A 19756-nucleotide genomic window follows, 5' to 3' on the forward strand; every position below is an offset into this window, starting at 1 on the left:
TCTACCTATATGTTGGCAATGAGCTATGATTTGGTTTTGATGAACTTGCCAATCTTCAAATGCTCTCTGTCTAGCATTTTCGTACTCCTGTGAAGCTATAAACCTTTGCATTTCTTGCATTTCATTTCCCCCTTCTACATTACCTTGCTGTTGGTTTCTCTCAACCTGTGGATGTCTACCATGGTATTGTACTGCGGCATTATTTCGCCTCTTTAAAACTTTCGCCCCATGGTATACATTTAAACCTATAGTATCGTGAGGTTCTAGTTCTTCGACTAATAATCCCCCCCGACTTATATCCACACCGAGATATTCAGCAATCAAAGTAATAAAAATACCACCTCCTATTATGCTATGCGGTCTCATCCCCCTAACCATAGCTGATAAATAATAACCCACACAATAAGGTATACTTACAGCGCTTTGTGGGTCTCGAATACATATATGGTAAAACAAATCCTGTTCATTTACTTTTTCCTTGTTCTTACCTCTTTATGTAATCGAATTAGCTAAAAACCTATGAATTACTCTTAATTCAGCTCTATCTATATCCAAATAAGAGTAATTTCCCCCTTTGAATCGGTGATGGCTTGTCATTTGACTCCATACACCGTGTGTATCAAAATTTTCATCTATCTTTCTTCCATTTAGTATCAACCCTCTACAATCGGCAGATGCTAACTCCTCAGGTGTATATATACGTAAAGCCTGAGCCATGTCTAGTAAAGACATGTAGCGCATCGAACCTCCTAACAAAAATCTAATAAAAGATCGATCGGTTAAACTAGCTACCCGATCATTTAATTCTATACTACACAACAATTCTTCACACCATACTTTATATACAGGTCTACGCATGGTGAATAAACGTACCCAGTCATTAAAAGTAGAATTACCATACCTCTGTGTAAGTAATTCCCTAATTGGCCCGGCCAATTCTACAGCTTCTAATGGTCCCCATTCTATGACCCTAGGTACCTCAACAACTTTAGAATGAAGAGTATGCAACCTCCTTTGATACTTTGGATAATCTATCCAAAGTCTGTCAAATCTCAGGTTCGGATGCAAATCTTCCAAGTGCATATCAGAAAATGTCATGACTGGATGAGGTATATCTTGCTTGTAGTAGTTATCCACCTCCTGTTGTTCCGCATTCTCAGCAGGAGCATTGCGAGCTTGGAATGAAGATTCACCCCTTTCAGTCGTTTTTCTTGAGTAATTCCTTGATAGCATCCTTCTCAACATGATTTTAGTAAAAGATTTGATGATTAACGGTTAAAAATTGTGATTTTGGGGGTGTTTTTGCGGGGTTTTTCGAGGGTTATTTTGCAGTTTTTTTATTTTCTGTGTTGGGACTGATCAAATCGATCAGTATATATTTTTTTCTGGTTTTTTCATCCTCCGCGAGTCGCGGTGGATTTACCTTTCAAACTCCGCGACTCGCGGAGTTTTTTTTTACATCTTATACTAATTAAAACAATTAAGTAGTTAATTTTAAAATTTTGTTTCCCTTGTTATTTAGGACGAGGTCGTTTCGGATCGATGTCCTAGTCCGTCCATCGACAGAATTTTAAAATTTGTCTTTTTGTAGCGATTGTTTTAAAAGCTAAGATTTTTGGGTTTTTTTAATGTTTTTGGCATACTTAAATTTAATAAGATTAAAAATAATGATAATAAAAGTTCTCGTCCCTCCCTTGGGTAAAGCAATTTCGGTTCAAAGACCTAGTCTTCAACTTACGACGAATTTTAAAAATCATATTTTTAACTTAATGAGATAAAGTAAATTTTTGTTTTTAAATTCACACAATTTAAATATAAAATTCAAAATTAATATTAAAAATTCACACCAAACTTTAAAATTTGAAATGCATAAAATTAAAAATTCATATTTTAAAAATTAAAAAAAATTCACACCAAACTTAATTTAAAAATTCATATTATAAATTCACACCAAACTTATATTAATTTTTCAAATATTTACAATTTTAAATATATTGTTTTTACAAAGTTTACAATATTAATTTAAGATTTATATATTAATTTTAAAAACATGGTAAAAATTAAATTAAAAATCTTTTTGGCTTTTTATCCCACTTTTATCAATCAAATATTATCAAAAATATGCGCCCCTCTTTTCGGTAAAGTAATTTCGGTTCCAAGACCTAATTTAACTCATGACGAATTTTTGAAATATTTTGGGTTGATTGATTAAAGATATTTATACCTTAAGAATAAACGTTAAATTTCGCAGTGATGTAATAAATTTTTGAATGATATCAATAATTTCGGTCGCCAAACCTAATTTTATTCAATACCAATTTAATACTTTATAGCGAACAAATTAGCGTTTATTATCAAAAGGTAAAAAATAAAAAAAATAAAATAAAAACTGTACAAACATACCTGTGAAATAGATTTCTTAGTTATATGATATATCCCATTCATAAGATAGTCGGTTTAATTGATTTTCCATAGCTACATAGGCGTAACCTCGAGCATTCAGTGTCTTTTCTTCTAAACATATGAACGGTCCGTCTCTGCATAAAGTAACAAATTCGGTATTTGAATAGGTTTGATTATTTGAACATTTACCTCCATGTGACCATTTTCCGCATTTGTGACATCTTTCTAGGTGTCGTGCTCTTCTTTTCGCTGCGGATTTTGATTTTCCTTTACCAAATTGTAACTTATTATCTTCGCATCTGGATTCTTTTCTAACTCCGTCCATTCTTTCTCTGATTACTGATACTATTTCACTCGGAAGTGTGTCATTATTACGTTTAGTGATCAAAGCGTGTAGCATTAGACCATGGTTTAGTTCACAGGCAGTCTTCATTTCCTAAAAAAAAATAAAAATTCAGAATGGGGGGAGAAGACTAGTTCTTTAGGGTCTGCTAGGAAAAGACCATTCGGGTTCCATTTTCGAGAACTACATGAAAACAGACAATCTAACTCTAACAGAAATACATATTATCCTTTAAAGACTTGATTCTCCCCACACTTAGTTAGCTGTGGTGTCGAAATTGTGATTAACTTCATTGTCGACTTCCATCGGACTATCTATGTAGTGTTTAACTCTGTGACCATTAACTTTAAATTCAATCCCATTTGAATTTATTAATTCTATCGTTCCGTATGGGAAAACTCTTTTGACTATGAATGATCCAGACCATCTTGATTTTAATTTTCCAGGAAATAGCTTGAATCGTGAATTGAAAAGAAGAACTCTGTCTCCTTCCTTAAATTCTTTTGAACTTCTGATTCTTTTATCATGCCATTTCTTCGTTCTTTCTTTATAGATTAACGAATTTTTGTATGCTTCATGTCTTAGTTCTTCTAATTCGTTTAGTTGACTTAATCGTAGACGTCCAGCTTCATGTATATCAAGGTTACATGTCTTCAAAGCCCAAAATGCTTTGTGTTCAATTTCTACTGGAAGATGACATGCTTTTCCATAAACAAGTCTAAAAGGTGTGGTTCCAATTGGAGTTTTGTAGGCTGTTCTAAAAGCCCAGAGTGCATCCTCCAATTTAATGGACCATTCCTTCGAATTTGATCCTACGGTTTTCTCTAGAATACGTTTTAAAGCTCGGTTGGTATTTTCAACTTGTCCACTTGTTTGTGGATGATATGCGGTGGAGATTTTATGAGTTACTCCATATCTTTTAAGAACTTTCTCAAGTTGATTATTACAGAAATGAGTACCTCGATCACTTATTAAAGCTTTCGGTGTTCCAAACCTTGCAAAAAGAAGTTTTAAAAAGTTGACTACAACTCGTGCATCGTTAGTTGGGAGAGCTTGTGCTTCCGCCCATTTAGATATATAATCAATGGCTACGAGTATATATAGATTATTATGAGATTTTGGAAATGGACCCATAAAGTCAATACCCCAAATGTCAAATACTTCACATACTTGGATGACATTTTGTGGCATTTCATCACGTTGACTTATTTTTCCGGCCCTTTGACAAGCATCACAGGATTTGCAAAGAAGGTGTGCGTCTTTGTAAATTGTAGGCCAATAGAATCCAGCATCATAAACTTTTCTTGCTGTTAGTTGATGCCCATAATGCCCTCCAGTTGGTCCTGTGTGACAATGGTTTAATATTTTACTGGCTTCATCTCCAAATACACATCGGCGTATTATTCCATCGGGACAACTTTTAAACAAATGTGGATCTTCCCAAAAATAGTGTTTTATATCACTGAAGAATTTCTTTCGTCTTTGGTACGATAATCCTTTTTCAAGGAATCCACAAACTAAGTAGTTTGCATAGTCTGCAAACCATGGAATTTCTTTATAATCTATCTTCAATAGATATTCATCAGGAAAGTTGTCTTGTATGGCCGATTCATTTAGAACTTCTAATTCGAGATTTTCAAGACGAGAAAGATGATCAGCGTCGAGATTTTCTGCTCCTCTTTTATCTCGGATTTCAATATCAAACTCTTGTAAGAGTAAGATCCAACGGATTAATCTTGGTTTAGCATCTTGTTTTGAAAATAGGTATCTAAGAGCAGAATGGTCGGTATAGACCACCGTTTTTGCTAGAACGAGATATGATCGAAATTTGTCAAAAGTAAAGACAATAGCAAGGAGTTCTTTTTCAGTAGTTGTATAGTTCGTTTGTGCTCCTTGTAACATCTTACTAGCATAATATATAGGTTGAAATCGTTTTTCAATCCTTTGTCCTAAAACGGCTCCCATTGCAAAATCACTTGCATCGCACATTAGTTCAAATGGTAGATTCCAATTTGGTGTTATCATGATCGGCGCATTAGTGAGTTTCTCTTTAAGAATATTAAAAGATTTGATACACTCATCTGAAAAGATGAATGAAGCATCCTTTTCTAGGAGTTTATTCATAGGAGTGGCAATTTTAGAAAAATCTTTTATGAAACGTCGGTAAAAACCGGCATGCCCTAGAAAACTCCTAACTCCTCTAACATTGGTGGGATGTGGAAGTTTAGCAATTACATCTACTTTAGCTCTATCCACTTCAATTCCTTCTTTTGAAATTTTATGTCCAAGAACGATGCCTTCTTTAACCATAAAATGGCATTTCTCCCAATTAAGTACTAGATTTGATTGTTCGCATCTAATGAATATTCGTTCTAGATTAGCTAGACATGATTCAAATGTATCACCGAAGACTGAAAAGTCATCCATGAAAACTTCCATGCATTCTTCTATCATGTCATGAAAAATCGCCATCATACACCTTTGAAAGGTTGCAGGGGCGTTACAAAGTCCAAATGGCATGCGTTTGTAAGCAAAAGTACCATAAGGGCACGTGAATGTGGTTTTCTCTTGATCTTCGGGTGCTATTGGAATTTGAAAATATCCAAAAAATCCATCTAGAAAACAATAGTAACTATTTCCGGCTAATCTTTCCAACATTTGATCTATGAAAGGTAAGGGAAAGTGATCTTTTCTGGTGGCGTCATTTAATTTTCTATAATCAATACATACACGCCATCCTGTTACAGTCCTAGTAGGAATAAGCTCATTTTTCTCATTTGTAATGACAGTCATGCCACCCTTCTTAGGCACGCATTGAACTGGGCTTACCCATGGACTATCAGAGATTGGATATATCAAACCTGCATCTAGCAGTTTAATAATCTCTTTCTTAACTACATCTTGCATATTAGGATTTAGTCTTCGTTGGCGTTGCACATACGTTTTATGACCTTCTTCCATAAGGATTTTATGTGTGCAATACGAAGGACTTATTCCTTTAATATCATGAATCTTCCATGCAATGGCTGGTTTATGAGCTTTCAACACAGAAATGAGTTGTGATTTCTCATTTTCAGTAAGAGAAGACGATATTATTACAGGTAATTCAGATTCACCATGTAAATAAGCGTATTCCAAATGGTTTGGAAGTGGCTTTAACTCTAATTTCGGAGGTTCTTCTATCGATGATTTATATCGATATACGTCTTCTTCTTTTAGCATTTGAATTTCTTCTGTTGTTGGTTCATATCCATTAGCTATAAGTGTAGCTAACATTTCAGCTTCATCAATTGGTTCATTACCTTCTCCTAAAGAACATTCTCCTGTTCCTTGTAATTCTGGAAATTCTTCTAATAATTCTGCATGTGCATCTATAGTTTGAATATAATAACATGTATCATCTGCAGATTGCGGTTGTTGCATTGCTCTATCAACTGAAAAGGTAACACTCTCATCCTCTATACTTAGGGTCAGTTTCTTACCGAACACGTCTATCATTGCTTTAGCCGTGTTTAAGAATGGTCTTCCTAATATGAGAGGAACTTGAGAATCTTCTTCCATGTCCAGAACAACAAAATCTACTGGAAATACTAAAGTACCAACTTTAACTAGCATGTTCTCCATTATCCCTCTAGGATATTTTATTGATCTATCGGCTAGTTGTATGCTTATTCTGGTTGGTTTCAATTCTCCAAGGTCTAGTTTAGCGTATAGTGAATACGGCATTAGATTTATACTAGCACCTAAGTCTGCCAATGCTTCTATTGAACTAAGACTACCCAGAAAACATGGAATTGTGAAACTTCCTGGATCAGATAGTTTTTCTGGTATCTTATTCAACAGCACTGCTGAACAATTAGCATTCATAGTAACAGCCGAGAGTTCTTCCATTTTCTTTCTATTTGAGATTAGATCTTTCAAGAATTTAGCATATCTAGGCATTCCTGAAATCACATCAATGAAAGGAAGATTTACATTTATCTGTTTAAACATATCCAAGAATTTGGATTGCTCGGCTTCAAGTTTCTCTTTCTTCATTTTACTCGGGTAAGGAAGTGGTGGTTGGTATGGTTTAACATAAGGTTTAGCCTTAACTGTGTTATCTTCATTAACCTTTTCAACTACCGGTTTTTTTTCCTTATCTTGATCAGGTTGTGGTTCTTGTGGAGTAGGAATAGCTTCATCAGAAGTTACAGGTATTTCAGGTGGTTTAAGTGTTGTACCACTTCTTGTGGTAATGGCTTTAGCTATTTCATTCTGGGGGTTAGCATTTGTATCACTAGGTAGACTTCCCGGTTTTCTTTCACCTGTTAACCTTGCTAGGTTACTTACTTCTTGTTCCAGATTTTGAATAGAAGCTTGTTGATTTCTAAATGCTTGAGCATTTTGTTCATTAGTTTGTTTCTGAGATGTGAAAAACTACGTTTGAGTTTCAACTAGCTTCGTCATCATGTCTTCTAAATTCGGCTTTTTATCATCGGCTTGTTGTGGTGGTTTGTTTTGAAAATTAGGTCTTTGCTGATTGTAATTATTATTGGATACTTGTTGATTGCTAGGACCTTGTTGGTTGTTGTATGGAATATTTCGGTTATAATTCTGGTTTTGATTGTAAATCGGTCTTGGCAGTTGATAATTATTCTGATAATTATTTCCAGGCCTTTGGTTTATGTATGAAATATTCTCTCTTTGTTCCATTGTTAATTCAATACTGAGACAATCTTTTGTCAAATGTGGTCCTCCACACTGCTCACAACTAATTCGTATTGAGTGAATATCTTTAGTAATCTTTTCCATTCGTCTCTCCACAGCATCTGTCTTTGCAGAAATGGAATCTAAGTCATGGCTAGAATCGGCTCTAGCTGCTTTAGATGATCTAACGATATCTTTTTCTTGGTGCCACTCGTGTGAGTGGGAAGCAGTGTTATCAATAATTTTGTAAGCATCAGTTTCGGTTTTCTTCATAATAGAACCACCAGCTGCTATATCTATGTCTTTCCTTGTAGTGATGTCGCATCCTTGGTAGAATATTTGTACTATTTGACAGGTGTCTAAACCATGTTGCGGACATCCTCTTAATAACTTTCCATATCTTGTCCACGCCTCATATAGAGTTTCATTTGGCTTCTGTGTAAACGTAACAATTTCTTCTTGAAGTCTTACGGCTTTAGATGCCGGAAAGAATTGTTTAAGAAATTTTTCAACTAAAACGTCCCATGTATCAATCGCCCCTTCAGGTAACGATTCCAACCAATCTTTGGCTTTTCCCTTTAAAGTCCAGGGAAATAACATGAGATATATCTGTTCATCCTCCACTTCTCGGATTTTAAATAGTGTGCAGATCCTATTAAAGGTACGTAGATGTTCATTTGGATCTTCTTTCGGCACACCACTAAATTGGCATTGATTAGTCACCATGTGTAGAATTTGTCCTTTGATTTCATAATCTGGCGCATTAATGTCAGGATGAGTAATTGCGTGACCTTGGCCAGTGCGTTTAGCTCTCATTCGGTCTTCCATACTTAAAGGTTCCAATTTCTCCATAATTGAATTTGTTGAATCAGAATCACTAGAGGATTCTGATTTTATGGTTCGTTCCTCAACAATCTCTGTTTGAATGATTGGTGGTTCCGGAGGAAAGTTTAGTGGTTCAGGATCTACGAATCGTTCCTGAATATTCTTCGGATTCTCAATTGTGAGGTCGGGTTCAAAAAATGGATTATCGGAAATTTGAACTGGAGTACTTGGTCGACTGGATGACGATTCTAAAGAAAAATCAACGGCGGTAATATTTGCTAAATGTCTTGATCTAGTTACAGGTGGTGAACGTACAAAAGGTGGTGAACGTCTTGCTCGGTGCATTCACTGAATATCCTATTAGTTTTTAAAAGGAAAGAAAAATTATAATAAGTTATCCAATCAATAGACTTTTCTGATTTTGCCCACGTTTCGAATAGCCAAAAGATGCAGCAGAGGGGCAGGATTCGTTTGGTCTCAATATAATTGAGGACTGTTTGGCTCCAATAACCCGGTCCACGTACAAATCCAACTATTACTACGAACCAGAAAATTTTGATGTCTATCAATTTAACCACTTAAAATAAATTTTCGTAATTTTAAGAAATTTAGATAAGAAGTAGAATAAAAATCTATGTCCTAAAACTAGAATAGCGAGAAATAAGAAAGAAAGAGAGTTCGTCGAAAAAGGTCGAAAAAGAAAAATAATTGAAAAATAAAAGGTGACGGAAAAATAAAAGAAACTTATAAAACTTAAAAATACTTGACTAACCTAACCTTATTACTACAACTAACTTAAAATTATAATCGCAAATTGAGATTACTAATTGGAATGATAATTGATACATAGATAAAAGTTGTCTAAAAATATTAAAGCTTACAGGAAAAACTAAATCCCAAATGAAAATAACTTAAAAAAAAACTAAAACTTAAAAAGGCGTCGCAAAATTCTAAAGCTCTTAAATCTTAGTCTAAAGAAAAAGCACTTAAGGGATTTTACGGCAAAGCCTAAAAATCTAGAAGTAAAAATAACTATGGCAAAAACTATGAATTAAAATTAAATACGAGCGAAAAATACAAAAGTTACGCTAAAACTATTAAAAAGGGACAAAATATAAAAATATACAAAAAGTTGTAAAAAATACAATTTTTATAAAAATATTATTTTTATATTATTTATTTAATAAACTATTAATTTTACAATTTAATTAAACTAATTTAACTAAAATATTAATTAAATAAAAAGAAACTTTTAAAATAAAACTAATTATAATAATAATACTTATTTAGGGTTAATAATAATAATAATTAATAATTATTCGTAATTAAGGCCTGATTAGGGTTCTGTGTACCCGTGTCAGAGTGGCTCCGCGAGTTACGGTGCCCGAAGCAGAAAACTCCGCGAGTCGCGGGGTTCCCGAATTCAACTCAGGTACAGTTTTTTATTTGACGCATTTTTTTTTTGTTTTTATATTTTTTTGTTTTTATATTTTCTGTTTTAATAAAAATATTTATATAATAAAAATTTATATTTTAAAAACTGGAATAAAAATAGAATTACTTTATAATTTTATAAATAAAAATCTTAAAGCTAGATTTATATATATATATATATATATTTTTTTTTTCGGTTTTATATTTATAAAATATATTTATAAAATAAATTAAATAAAACTTATATTTTTACAAACTAAAGAAACTTTATAAAACTTAAATATTTATCAAACTCCTAAAAATATTTATATTTTTGTTTTTCTTTTAATATTTTCGAATATTTAAAACGTATTTTTATAAAAACGAATTTTAATAAAAGTAAACTAAAAATCTTTTTTTTATATTATCGTTGCGCTTCCGGCTTTTAAGCGATTCCCCGGCAGCGGCGCAAAAAATAACTTGATGTCGTGCGAGGTGTATATAAAATAGCTATTAATTTTAGCAGAAAACACTATTAAATACGATACAATTTTACACAAGATATTTATTTATTTATAGAATGGATATACTTAAACCTTGCTACAACACTTATAGGCAGTGTACCTAATCGTACAGTAGTGTAGTTTTTAGTAAGTCCGGTTCGTTCCACAGGGAGCTGGCTTATTTCACACTATATGTCCATTTTTGGTGGAATATTTATATATACGAATAATCGTTCATTTAACCGGATACGGGAATGGATTAATAGTCTATGGAATTATTAAAACAGGGGTGAAATTATGTACAAGGACACTTGGCATAATTGATAACAAAGTATTAAAACCTTGGGTTACACGCAGTCGATAACCTGGTGTAATTATTAAACAAAGTATTAAAACCTTGTTACAGTTTAAGTCCTCAATTAGTTGGAATATTTGACTTCGGGTATAAGGATAATTTGACGAGGACACTCGCACTTTAAATTTATGACCGATGGACTGTTATGGACAAAACCAGACGGACATATTAAATAATCCAGGACAAAGGACAATTAACCCATGGGCATAAAACTAAAATCAACACGTCAAACATCATGATTACGGAAGTTTAAATAAGCATAATATATTTTATTTCATTTTTCCTCGTACTTTTATTTATTGTCATTTTAATTATTGTTATTTATTTAATATTGTTAGTTAAATATCGTCATTTACTTTACGCTTCGCTTAAAATATAAAATCGACAAACCGGTCATTAAACGGTAAAACCCCCTTTTATATATCATTAATATAATATATTTTGTACGAATATAATTATTTAAAATATAGTGTGAAATAAGCCAGCTCCCTGTGGAACGAACCGGACTTACTAAAAACTATACTACTCTACGATTAGGTACACTGCCTATAGTGTTGTAGCAAGGTTTAGGTATATCCCATTTGTAAATAAATAATTAAAACTTGTGTAATTTGTAACGTATTTCGTAGTAAAATATAGTACTATCACGTACCCCCACGCTACCACATCAAGTTTTTGGCGCCGCTGCCGGGGAACTCGGCGAAACGCTATATTTTTAATTTATTTTTGTATAAATATATTTATATATCATTTTAGAAAAACAATATAAAAAAAAAAAACGTTTTTCAAACTCCACGACTCGCGGAGCTGCCCTGACCAGCCAGACCAGAAACCCTATTTCGCATTAATTACGGAATATTATTAATTATTATTATTTATAAACCCTATTTAATTTATTATTATTAATATTTAGTTTTAGTTTTTAAATTAATTTGTATTTTGTATTTTAATTAGTTTTATTATAAATAAAAATTAATACTTTTATAAAATAATAAAGATAAAAATAATATTTTTATAAAAATTGTACTTTTTACAACTTTAAGTTTATTTTTATTTTTTTTTTGTTTTTAGCATAATATTTGTATTTTTATTATTCGTAGCTAGTTTTAAATTTAGTATTTTGCCGTAGCTTATTTTTATTTCTAGATTTTTAGGCTTTGCCGTAAAATCCTTTAAGTGCTTTTTCTTTAGATTAAGATTTAGGCGCTTTGGAATTTTGCGACGCCGTTTTTCGCTTTAGTTTTAAATAGATTTTAGTGCCTTTAAGTAATTGCCGTTTTCTGAATAAAATTGCATTTACCTTTAGACCTTTAGGCGCAACTTTTTAGATATAATTTTTAGACTTTTAAGTTTCGACGTTTTTCTTTCTTATTTTTATCTTTCGACGTTTTTCGACGCGCATTCTTTTTCTTTCTTATTTCTCGACGCTTTAGTTTTTAGGACTTAGAAATTTTCTCTATTTCTTATCTAATATCTCAAACGGAAAGAAAAATTATTTAAGTGGTTAAATTAATGGACGTTGACAATTTTCTGCTTCGTGGTAATAGTTGGATTTGTTAGTGGCTGAGTTGTGAGCTTCCGATTTAAAGGGTTCTGGCTCCCTGCTGCATCTTTTGGCTATTCGAAACGTGGGCAAAAGCAGAAAAGTCTATTAATTGGACAACTTATATAAGTTTTTCTATTTTTATAACTAATAGGATAATTAGTAAATGCACCACATTGTAGCTAAAATTTGGCCATCGCAATAAAATGGAAAATTTTGAAAACAAGGCTATGGAAACTCTTTTTGATATCCAAAATCAATTAAATCAATACTCTCAAACTAGTGTTGATGATAATTCGATCAGTTAATCATGGATCACGAACGACGAAACAATAACTGGTTGTGAAATCTGTGGAGATTATCACTCAACATGGGAATGTTACTATTACATTCCTATGGAAAATTACGCACCCACAGAACCTGAATGGAACGATTATGAAGAATACAATTCAAATTGGGATTATTCCCAAGAATATTTCCAAACTCAACAACCAGTAGACGAGAAAAATTACGTGTCTGAAAATTTATTAGACAATATGAAAATCAAACTCGAAGAACTCAATGCTCAAAATGAACAAATGAGAGAGTTTGTAAACCGGCAAGCTGAAACTCTATCAGACTACACACCTGTTGATCTGAGGAGTCGTGTGCAAGAAAATCTCATATCATCGAATTTTGATGAATTCGAGAGCTCCGAAATCACCAACTATCCCGATGATACTTTTTATTCAGTCTTACCAATTTCACAACATATCGACACATTAGCCTCTACCGACGAAATCATCGATCCATCAATGGATAAAGAAGAAGTAAGGGTGACAAATTGGTACTCATGGGAATACGATAACGTTGAAAATTTTACCCCCGAGGCCAAACCGAACTTCACCATTCCACAACCTTCCAACCCAATATTCTCAATAGACGAGTCATCCACCAGAAATGAACTACGAGCTGTAATAGATAATGACACCTCGAATTTCACCCAATTGGGTAATAGAGGTGAAAACTTTGATCCTGAGAATAAAAGGAAGGAAATATTAGGAATTGTCCACCCTATAGAAATAAGTATGTCGGTGTATATCGGTCCATTTGATCAAGAACCAGAAAAGAGACATATCCATTTACTAAAAGCTACACTTAAAAAAGAATTAAATAGTGACGATCGGGTGGGTCTAAACTTTAAACCCATTGATATATTATACACCACCCGAAATGTAAATAACTGGCTCACTATTCTAATTCGTGGAACTTATTCTATTGACTTCACATGTCGTCAGCTAAGTGTGGGGAAGTCTAATCCCACTTAACGTTAAATTAGGAGTTCGGGTTAGTGCATAACTCGTTAATAAAAATGCATGATTAGGGTAAAAGACGCTTTTTCAAATATTAGTAAACAGTTCAGAAAAGCAGCCGTTTTTGAAAAAAAAAGCATGTGTGATAAAACAAGAAGGAATGAACGATGAGGCGCGACATCTATCATTCGACGAGCTTTGTAATTACAAACTGGGTATTTTCAATCACTTCTCTACACTAATCACCCTCATGAATTTATAATTAGAGTCTGATTTCATGCAAATGAGGGCATTGCATGATCTCAAGTGTGGGGAAGGGTTATAAATTCTCTCGGGTTTATACTTGGTTTATTTGCCAAATTTTATGAAAATTTGAAAAATTTTCAACTAAATGAATTTAAAATCATGTTTATATATATTTATGAACGGTGAAAACTAGGTGTTAATACCGAAATTATCGTTACCTCGAAAAGGACATAAATTGAGAAACACCCTAAAACGCTTGAATTCATTTAAAATGGAATAAAGGAGAATAAAAAGGCAAAGAAAGAAACTAAGTGTGGGGAGAATGTACCTAGTTATTCAATTAAAAACTATCTAGCACATGTTTCTGTAAAGTTTATTGCAGATGCTTTTGTTTTGTACTAAATTAACTATTTTACCCGATGAAAGAAAAGAAAAGATGGATCTACACGATGAATCAATTCCATCATTAAAAGGAAGTAAAGTCTTCCGAAAAAGACACGCGCTTCTTGATTTAGGTCAAGAAGTTGTCGTCCAGACCAGCTGTAGGTTGACGAAAAATCTAGAAAAGTCATCACTAAAATCAACAGGAAATCCACGGACCTCAGCATCAAACAGGGTCGCCAAGTGGTCAGACTTATCCTAACCATGAGAGGATCTGTCTTGTAAAATGGGGAAGGCACCGTGCAAATTAGCTTGATAAGACTAATGAATTAGATCCCCAGAAAGGATAATCTCCTTAAAGATCAAAAATCAGCTTTTAAGACTGATATTACTCAATCCTTGAGATTGACCTTAAAGATTGAGAATTACAAACTCATGGAATTCAATGATATCTAAACTCGAGCTTGAACGAGAACATATTTTGATCAAAAATACAAACCGATTTATTTTCTGAAAAACCATTTTCAATGCGTTCATTACCATTGAACATAAAATCCTAGGAATTCACCTGGAATTCATTAGGTCACCTGAACCAAATCGGGTGTCAACCGTAAGAACGGTGGTTGCATAGCATGGTCGGAGACAGGACCTTGTGCCAGACCGAAAAATCATAGGATGATATTTACTATTGCTCCTACAAAGGATAGTAATAGTATCCGACACGTTTATAGACCATAATCAAAAGCAAGTCACGGGACATTGCCTTAACAGTTTCTTGTTCATCGCTTTCCTTTACAACCGGACGGTAGTTTACCAAAAGGTAATATACGGAGCAAGTATACTGGACGTGTTGCTTTCCCAATACAAGGTTAGCAAGTGGGTAACACAAAACCACAAGTGTTGAGCTAAAATTTTCAAATCTGAAACCCACACAACCCACAAAAAAAAAAAAATATATTTTGCAAACACCGGTGAAGGGTTATTCCGGAAAACTTATCTAGGGTAAAAGCTAGATAGAATTTTCAAAAGATCAAATATTTTCATAAAGATCCAATTTCCTTAAGGATCTACATTTTCATAGTCATGTGGGACTGTAAACCGCCTTTCAAATGTGCACTTTGCTTTGGAAACCGAAAGTAAATCGGCTATTTGATTGCAAGTGTCATTGACCTAAACCCGAGGCAACTGTGGATGACACACCCACATTTAACCATGGTTCTATCGTTACTATCATTGTTTATACCGCCGTATCAAAATCACTGATGTATAAAGTGTGAGAATAAAAAAGTGATTCGAGTGAAGTGTGATTTTATTTCAAGTTATGTATTGCTTGAGGACAATCAACGCTCAAGTGTGGGGATATTTGATAAGGCTAAAAAGGAACATATATTTCATAGCAATATCCCTCCTAAATAATAGGTTTTCATATGTAATTGTATTATATTTTCATTGTAATTGTTTAAATAAATAAGTGCGAAGACAAAAGGCGAAAACGAAGATTTGAAGACACAAACGTCCAAAAAGCTTAAATGTACAAGATACAATTCAAAAGGTTCAATTTATTGATGAAAAACGTCTAAAAATGACAAGAGTACAAGTTACAAAACGCAAAGTACAAGATATTAAATTGTACGCAAGGACGTTCGAAAATCCGGAACCGGGACATGAGTCAACTATCAACGCCCGACGCAACGGACCAAAAATTACAAGTCAGCTATGCATAAGAATATAATATAATATATAAATAATTATATTAATTATTTATATTTTATATTTATATATTTATTATGTCGACAAGCTAGGAGCCAAAAGTTTGTGAGCTGGATTTTCAAACTCCACGACTCGCGGAGTTTGAAGGCCAAAAACTCCACGACTCGCGGAGCTGCCAAATTCCAAAATGCCTATAAAAGGTCACGAATTCTGCGAGTAAAAAAAAATATAAATAATAATAATAATACTTCTATGTAATAATAATAAATATATATATATATATATATATATATATATATATATATATATATATTATATATAGTATATTATAGTTTTATATTAGATTAGTTCGGGTTATGTAAAAGTTATTTTTACGGGTTTTTGAAGTCGAAATTCTGTCCGTGTAACACTACGCGATAAATACTCAATGTAAGTTATGTTCTCCTTTTTAAATTAATGTCTCGTACTTAAGTTATTATTATGCTTATTTGAACCAAAGTAATCATGATGTTGGACTAAATATTAAAGACGGAGTAATTGGGCTTTGTACCATAATTGGGGTTTGGACAAAAGAACGACACTTGTGGAAATTAGACTATGGGCTATTAATGGGCTTTATATTTTTTTAATTAAATGATAGTTTGTTAATTTTATTATAAAGATTTACAATTGGACGTACCTATAAATAACCACATACACTCGATCGGACACGATGGGCGGGATATTTATATGTACGAATAATCGTTCATTTAACCGGATACGGGAATGGATTAATAGTCTATGGAATTATTAAAACAGGGGTGAAATTATGTACAAGGACACTTGGCATAATTGATAACAAAGTATTAAAACCTTGGGTTACACGCAGTCGATAACCTGGTGTAATTATTAAACAAAGTATTAAAACCTTGTTACAGTTTAAGTCCCCAATTAGTTGGAATATTTGACTTCAGGTATAAGGATAATTTGACGAGGACACTCGCACTTTAAATTTATGACCGATGGACTGTTATGGACAAAAACCAGACGGACATATTAAATAATCCAGGACAAAGGACAATTAACCCATGGGCATAAAACTAAAATCAACACGTCAAACATCATGATTATGGAAGTTTAAATAAGCATAATATATTTTATTTCATTTTTCCTCGTACTTTTATTTATTGTCATTTTAATTATTGTTATTTATTTAATATAGTTAGTTAAATATCGTCATTTACTTTACGCTTCGCTTAAAATATAAAATCGACAAACCGGTCATTAAACGGTAAAACCCCCTTTTATATATCATTAATATAATATATTTTGTACGAATATAATTATTTAAAATATAGTGTGAAATAAGCCAGCTCCCTGTGGAACGAACCGGACTTACTAAAAACTATACTACTCTACGATTAGGTACACTGCCTATAGTGTTGTAGCAAGGTTTAGGTATATCCCATTTGTAAATAAATAATTAAAACTTGTGTAATTTGTAACGTATTTCGTAGTAAAATATAGTACTATCACGTACCCCCACGCTCCCACATCAAGTTTTTGTCCATAACAGTCCATCAGTCATAAATATAAAGTGCGAGTATCCTCGTCAAATTATCCTTATACCCGAAGTTAAATATTCCAACTAATTGGGGACTTAAACTGTAACAAGATTTTAATACTTTGTTTAATAATTACACCAGGATGTCGACTGAGTGTAACCCAAGGTTTTAATATTTTGTTATCAATTATACCAAGTGTCCTTGTACATAATTTCACCCCTGTTTTAATTATTCTAGTGGCTATTAATCCATTCCCGTGTCCGGTTAAATGAACGATTATTCGTACATATAAATACCCCGCCCATCGTGTCCGATCGAGTGTATATGGTAATTTATAGGGACGCCCAATTGTAAATCTTTATATTAACATTAACAAACTATCATTTAGTTAAACAAATATAAAGCCCATTAATAGCCCATAGTCTAATTTCCACAAGTGTCGTTCTTTTGTCCAAACCCCAATTATGGTACAAAGCTCAATTACCCAATTTTAGTAATTAGCCCAACATCATGATTACTTCGGATTAAATAAGCATTATAATAACTTAGCTACGAGACATTAAATTAAAAAGGTTGAACATAACTTACAATGATTAAAAAGAGTGTAGCGTTACACGGACAGAATTTCGACTTACACCCTTACAACATTCGCTAACATACCCTTATTATTAGGATTAAAATTAAAATTAAAATTAAAATATAAATATAAATATATACGATATAGATAGAGAGATGGATATATTGATGTTCAAAAATGATCAGAATTCGGTTGGCTTTATAGGGAGTTTCAAACTTTGGGTCTCCGCGACTCGCGGCCCATTCCACAAGTAAACTTATATAATTTGTAACAACCCGTCCTAATCCTCCTGGACGAAGTCATCGACATTTGGTTCCATTGCGATGATCGACTTCAAGTAATATCCTTAACATGGGCAAAAGCAGAGCGGAAGACTTAATTTGTACCTGAGAAAAACATACTTTAAAAATCAACATAATGTTGGTGAGATATATAGGTTTGATGCTAGCAGTGTTATAACAATGGACCACAAGATTTCATATTTATAAACATAATACACTCGCAAGTGTATGGAAAGCATTCCAAGCAGTGGGCACCCGGTAACTAGCCTTAACAAGAGTGTGTACCCCTGAGTTATAATAATATGTGCACCGAATCAAGTGCGTTCCGTTAACCTCGAAGTACTAAACACCCGTTCTTCTAGTTTACTAGAACAACATCTGGGTGGGGGTGTAAAACCCGATAGATCTATCTTTAGGATTCGCGCCTACCAGTTCATAAACCAATAGTTAAAGTTACCAAGCTAGGGGATTTTTGATTCAAACCCATGTAGAACGTAATTTTAGTCACTTGTGTCCATAACGTAAATCATTTATAAAAATAGCGCATGTATTCTCAGCCCAAAAATATTTAAAGTTTAAAAGGGACTATATACTCACCATACTGTATTTTGTAGTAAAAATACATATAACACCATTGAACACGTATAAGGTTGACCTCGGATTCACGAACCTATATTATTTGTATATTCATTAACACACATAATTAACATGTAATAATAATCAAACTAATTTATATATTTTATTTATTTAATTTAATAATGTATTTGTTATATGTAATTATTTATGTAAATAATGTTATTATATTTAATATATAATTTGTATGAAATATTGAGATTATTATAGTATATGTAATTAAAATATTTATTTGCTATCATATAATAATAATATTGGTGATACTAATAATAATAAATATAATACTTACATTAATACAAAAAAAAAAAAAAAAAAAAAAATAATAATAATAATAATAATAATAATAGAGTAATAATAATGAATTTTGATAAGGAAATCTACCTCTCATTATAAGTTCCAAAAATATAGAGGCCCTTGTCAAGGTTCGAACCCTTAACCTATTACTCACCCACAAACGCCCCTAACCACTCCACTGATCTAGTCTTTCTGTTCTAAAATCAGATCGAATTTTTATACCCCGTAATAAGCTTTATCTGTTTCAACCCATTGTTAAAATCCTGCGGCCCAACAGCTTGTTTTTAATGGATTCAATTTCACGGCCCATCTGAAGATTTAATTTCGGCCCAAGATGTATTTAAACTAGGGAATTACGGCCTGTAGTCGTTACCAGATTTGTAGGTATACCAAGAATTTCAAACAACTGTAAATTTGTTTATCATATGTGAGGTTTGATTAAAAAAATATCATAAAGTTGTTTCACATATCCATTGCATTTGTAATTGATAATTACCGAACAGAATAAATGAAAAGAAATACATCTCATGCCTTTTAACTTTCTTGTACAAGCCATCTCTTTTTCTTATAAACAATCAAATGGGGTGTCGGCCAACTAGAAAAGAAAAAGGGTTTTGATTTGTTCACTAGAAACCGAAATTATATCATTTAACTAGACTGCCCTACATCCAATTACTTTAATCACAAACAATCAATCGGTGTTTACATATAAAACTCAAGTAAA

This window comes from Rutidosis leptorrhynchoides, chromosome 1 (assembly GCF_046630445.1).
Source record: "Rutidosis leptorrhynchoides isolate AG116_Rl617_1_P2 chromosome 1, CSIRO_AGI_Rlap_v1, whole genome shotgun sequence".
Classification (NCBI taxonomy): domain Eukaryota; kingdom Viridiplantae; phylum Streptophyta; class Magnoliopsida; order Asterales; family Asteraceae; genus Rutidosis; species Rutidosis leptorrhynchoides.